A 4914-nucleotide genomic window follows, 5' to 3' on the forward strand; every position below is an offset into this window, starting at 1 on the left:
AAGGATTGATTTAACAAACATATGACTTGGAAGTATTTTCTCCCAGTCTGTGGTTGCCTTTTTCTCCCTTATCAGTGGATATTGAGGAAAAATGTTTGTGTGTGTGTGTGTGTTTAAACAAATTTAGACCAAAAAAAATTATTCATTCAGAGATCATGTATTTGGCATTATATGTGAAGTCTCACTATAAAATACACTATTCGTGATTTTTTTTTTCCGTGTCTCTAATCTCAGGCCACAATCAACTCGTGAGTGTTTAGCCTTCACCTATTGATTGGAGGACTATCCTCCTGAGATATTTTTAACACTTCTGTAAGGAGATGTGTTCTTCTTCCCATTGTTTGTTTATTTAATCATCTATTAATATCCGTATTGATTTATGGATGTCAATTCCATAGTCTGAAAAAGATCCATGCTACATTATTCATTTTATTGTTCAAATCGCCACAGCTTTATTAGGTGCTGGGCGCTGATTTAGTTTATATCCTGCATCCTTACAGCACAGCTCATCCTTTTGTTTTTGAACACTTCCCTGTTTCCTGGATATTATAATAAATTCTAAGCTCATTTTCCATATTACCTTTTTCATACATAGAATTAGCCATTTTTATAAAGAGTGCTTGTTTCTGATTTTAAAGTATAATATTACAATAAAATATTGTGATACTGGGTACGTGTGTTGTTAATGAGGTGTAAGTACTTCTGGTACCTCTCAATGAATTGGCCTAGTAAATGTGCATGTTTATATGAACCCATGTTTATGGACACTTCAAAACTGTTTATGTATCTAATCTTCTGTAACTTGATTACATTAAAAATGAGAAGACACTGGACTCTCCACCCAACTATGCTACAACATGGACCTTTCTAGTCTTCCTTCCTTGACTGTCTATAACCACCCACTGCAAAGTGAGGAACCCCATCCCACCATATGCCATTTTATTACTTAGCTGCACAATTTCAGGACACATGCAGAGCAGCATCAGAAATGTAATGTTGTACCATTGTAGGAAACATGTTTATCTATTAGAATAGAGTGCTTATGTGTGGTTTGTTTACAATTAAAACTTACAGAATCTCCTCATTTTCAAAGTTACTTATGTCAGCAACTTCATTTTCCACTTTCTTCTGTGAAGTCATTTCAATTACACGATATCATTTCATTTGTTTGAAATTCTGTAAAAGCCAAAACTATAGTCAAGTAAACAGGATATTCCAGGAATTTAGAGGGTGGGTGTAAAATAAGTAAAACAGGCTCTGTTTAAGAAGAGTAAGAATATTCTAGTGATATGCAATGGTTGAGACGTGACACAATTAATTTGTCTAAGCTCATAATTTTGTGATGGAAAATATAAACCTAAATATATACAATGAAAATATATTTAGCAGTTCATTAACCTCTGGATTAAATGCATACTCTATAAAATTATCTAATAACGTATTTGGGACCATGGGAATGTTACGAGATACATGCAGCAAAGAATGAAGTGATTTTCCTGACTTGCATATATGATATTTCCATTCAATGAAGACCTTTAGTTAAGACAAAATCTACTTTCTATGTGGCCCAGACTTTTTCTTCCTGACAAGCAAACAACCCAGAACATTCTTTTCTTTCTTTGAGAAAAGTTTTCCCCAAACTTCAGCTCAGTTCAGACATACACTGTCCCTGAATGGACATTTACCCTCAGATGGGTACACACACCTGTCAATGTGTGGGCTCTTCTGTCAGAAAAACACACCTTTCCTCATGTGGATTCTTCCCTCAGACAAACTCACGTGTCCCCACATGGACTCTTTCCTCAGACCACCACATATGTCCTTACAATTACTCAGGAAACAGACATTTCCTCATGTGGACTCTTGTCTCAGACAAACATGTCTCCTTGTGAACTCTTCACTCAGATAAGTACACACATTTCCACATTGACTGTTTGTTGACATAAGAACATATATCCAATGTTGAATAATTTTGTGGCAAAATGATACCAAGATAATTATAATTATAAAACTCCTTCCAGACAAGATGTAGATGCACATTTTTTTTTCATTTTAACTTAACTTTGCCTCATTGTCAGGAACAGTGGTTTCCAACTCTAAATGTACTGATCACAGACAGATGCCTGTTTTCTCTGGAAACATATTTCTTATGTTCTTACTGGTCTTATTTGTTGATAATGTTTGCTGCTATGAAGATACCTGGACAGTGTCCACATTAGAGACTGAGAAAGAGCGATGAGCAGATTAACCCTGTGCATCCAGACCCAAGAATCCTTTGACCCTGCCATCTCTGAAATGTAGACACAGAGGATGGATGAGCAATGCTGAGCGGTGCACCCATGACCACAAAAAGAAATACATGGAAATGTGTCCCCTCCCCTCCTTATGAAAGACAACTCATCCCCTGTTCCTTCAGGCCCTGGTGAGGAGCCACTCCATGTCTGTGCCCTTAATCAGTGTCCTCACCATGGGGTCTGCACTGATCTGGGCTTCCCTTCTCATCACCCTCAATATTAGTGTCCCTTGTGAATCAGGTCCAGCTATGGCTGCTCCACACGGGGCTGTTCTCAGTCTGTTCCTTCTGTGTTTGCAGAAGACCTGTGTGAAGCTCCCTGGTGGAGTCTGAGGTGGAAAAATTGTACAGCCCAGCGGTTCACTGAGCCTCTCCTGCAAAGCCTCTGGATTCACCTTCACTGACTACAGTATCAGCTTGGTCCAGCAGGCTCCATGACCAGGGCTGGTGTGGGTGGCAACAGGGAGAAATTCAAGAGGAAGTTTTTACGTGCACTCTTACGTGCGTGGTCTGACTGACATCTTTACTTCTGTTATCACGTTTGTTCTGTAAATCACAACGAATGGTGCATTCTTCATCTATTATACATTTGTTAAGTCTTTTTTGGTGTCTTTCAAAAAAACTGGTAACTTTATCCTATGTAATACCTGTTAAGTCCTAAGTGTTTTTTGATGTCTACTTTGTCTGAAATTTACACAGCTACTATAGCTTTCTTTTGGTTCATATTTTCATAATCCATGTTTTCCCATCTTTATCTTTTCTATTTGTGAATATGTAGGATAACTTTCTTGTACAAAGCTAACAGTTGGGTCTTGCTTTTTTTAAGCAACTATAATAAATTCTATTTTAAAACTAATATTATTTTTTTTTAGTTTTGTTTAAATTAGCATTTTATGATGTTTATTTCTCTATTAACAGACTATATAATTCACTTTTTATAAATATGGTATTGATTACCATAACTTTTACAGTAAGAATTGTATATAATAAGATTATAATGTAAATACTGTGATGGCCTTGATCTGAAGTACAGAGATAGTGTAACTGTGTACTTTGAATTCCTCCTTCCAACTGGTCTGTCAGTTTGCACTTATATATTCTATAAAATATAATATGTAATTTTGCATCACTTTATACCCATACATTATAACAATTACAAAGATAAAAATTACAATTCATCTTGATGTTCCTTTTTTTTTACAATCTTAATTTCTTTGTATAGATCTATGTTTTTAGTGCATATCACATGGTTATTAGCAGATAAACTTTGTAAAATGTGCCCTGAAATATGAATGTGTTGACAAATTGTCTCAAGATCTTTTTTTTAAATGACATAATTTTACTTGCCTTTCACTTTTAATGAAATTGTAATGTATGTAGAATTCCAGTTTGCATTTCCCTTGTTACTTATTTTCTTGTATTTATTTTCTTCCTGGAGACAATCACATATTACATTCTGCTGGGCCTTCATTAACCACATTTCTGTGAATCCAGTCAGGGCTGGGTTTCAAGTGTATGGTTACCCCAGCTAAGGGAGTTGAAGTCAGCTTCTACTGTTCACAAAAACTTCAGATTCCTCTGGTGATACCTGCTTTTGTTTCCCTGTTTTGCTTTGGGTTTTCACATGTCATCCTTCCCAGAGAGAGCCTGTCTCTCTTAGTTGTGGCAGATGCATCCTGCTGACACATTTACTTGGTGATTGTTTGTGTGGTGAAGGGGCTTGGACACAGGGGCACATTCTCCAACCATCTGACCTAGTCTCCTTCTTAGCTATGGGTGGTGAGACTGGCTCTGAAGCATGGCCTTACAAGCGTTCCTGTTCCTTCCCTTTGCCAAGTATCAGAGTGTCTCTTCCCAGCCACAGTGGTTTTTTGTCAGTGTCCTCAGCTTCTGACCCACTGTCCTTACCCCACAGATTCAGGATTTCATGCTGCAGGAAAGAGATGGGAGGTTTTTCTGAGTAGAGTTTCCTTGGTGTCCTCTGTTTCCTTGTGTTCTAGTTGATTCTACCAGTGCCCACAGGACACAAGATTTAATAAATGTCTCCTTCATACAGTGAAGGGGGACTCAGCATTGAACAGAGCTGCTGTTCTTCCTCCCTAGTCCACACCACAGGACAGCAGGTAGATGAGTTGTCTGGGGATTTCCTCAATTCTGTAGGAAAAGCCTTGAAGTGCCCAGAGTTTCACATTCTCACACCATTAGCACGCACGTCCTCAAGCCACTCATTAAACTTTTCCAGATTAGATATTTCCATCTTAAATACCAGGCCATGAGTGGCACCTGACCCAGGTACTGTAATAGATGGACTCAAGGTCTCTCTGCAGGCCCATATTTTCTCAGATTTCAGGGGAATTTTTTCTCTGTGACATCAACCCAGATATGTTGAAGGGTTTATTTTTTGTAGTCGTTCAAGTTTTTTGTTAATGAGGTCACAATAAGATCATCGTTTTCTCATTTTTTCCATTCCCATGCTTAGTATCTGCTTTCTAAACAAAATTCAGAAGCTAAGACAACAAATCAAATACCCATTACTTGGTGCATTGTTAAACAATTTGAGAAATATTCATGTCTGAAATACAATGAACCGCTGAAATCAAGGCATGCCTCCTTCACATAAG

At 37.5% G+C, this 4914-nt stretch overlaps 1 long non-coding RNA gene across 1 annotated transcript; it reads right to left on the reverse strand.

The window, feature by feature from the left end:
- Positions 1-905: 905 nt before the first annotated feature.
- On the reverse strand, positions 906-3123 carry LOC139364049 (uncharacterized). Its single transcript, XR_011625248.1, has 3 exons — positions 2467-3123; positions 2200-2290; positions 906-1176 (listed from the first exon to the last, which is right to left on the reverse strand). It is a non-coding gene; the product is annotated as an uncharacterized lncRNA (long non-coding RNA).
- Between the last annotated feature and the right edge of the window lie 1791 nt (positions 3124-4914).

This window comes from Macaca nemestrina, chromosome 7, assembly GCF_043159975.1.
Source record: "Macaca nemestrina isolate mMacNem1 chromosome 7, mMacNem.hap1, whole genome shotgun sequence".
In the NCBI taxonomy this organism is placed as follows: domain Eukaryota; kingdom Metazoa; phylum Chordata; class Mammalia; order Primates; family Cercopithecidae; genus Macaca; species Macaca nemestrina.